We start from the raw sequence: 415 nt of genomic DNA, 5'->3' as shown, positions 1-415 counted from the left end.
TGTTACACACGCCAAGCCAAAATAGCCAAAACAAATGCCAAGTCCGTGGGTCAGTCCTGACGCCGACCGCCCTCTGGGCCTTCAGAGGTTTCAAAACCCTTTGGCGGGCACCCTACGTGCAGGCCCAGCCCGGAGGCCCCCGCCCAAAGCATGGGCCGCCCCGGGGGCAGGTGGGAAGAGTGCTTCAGCAGGCACAGCCTTTCCCCGGCCAGGTAAGCAGAGGCCTATGCTTGACCTAAGCCGACGAGCGACCTCCGTTTTGTACGATTTATCTCCTTTTCCTTCCTCCGCTCACTCATCTCTGCGCCAAGGGCAAGACGCCATCCCGCAAAGCAAGCTGAGGTCGCAGCACCGTTGGACTAGGCTGATATAATCCAATGTTTCTTTAGTCCTGTCGTCACACTGTGTAAATGAA

The sequence above is a fragment of the Gavialis gangeticus genome, unplaced genomic scaffold (assembly GCF_001723915.1).
Source record: "Gavialis gangeticus isolate Ggan-Ray unplaced genomic scaffold, GavGan_comp1, whole genome shotgun sequence".
Taxonomy (NCBI): domain Eukaryota; kingdom Metazoa; phylum Chordata; order Crocodylia; family Gavialidae; genus Gavialis; species Gavialis gangeticus.
The sequence above is the reverse complement of the archived record's forward strand: the minus strand, read 5'-3'. Positions refer to the sequence as shown.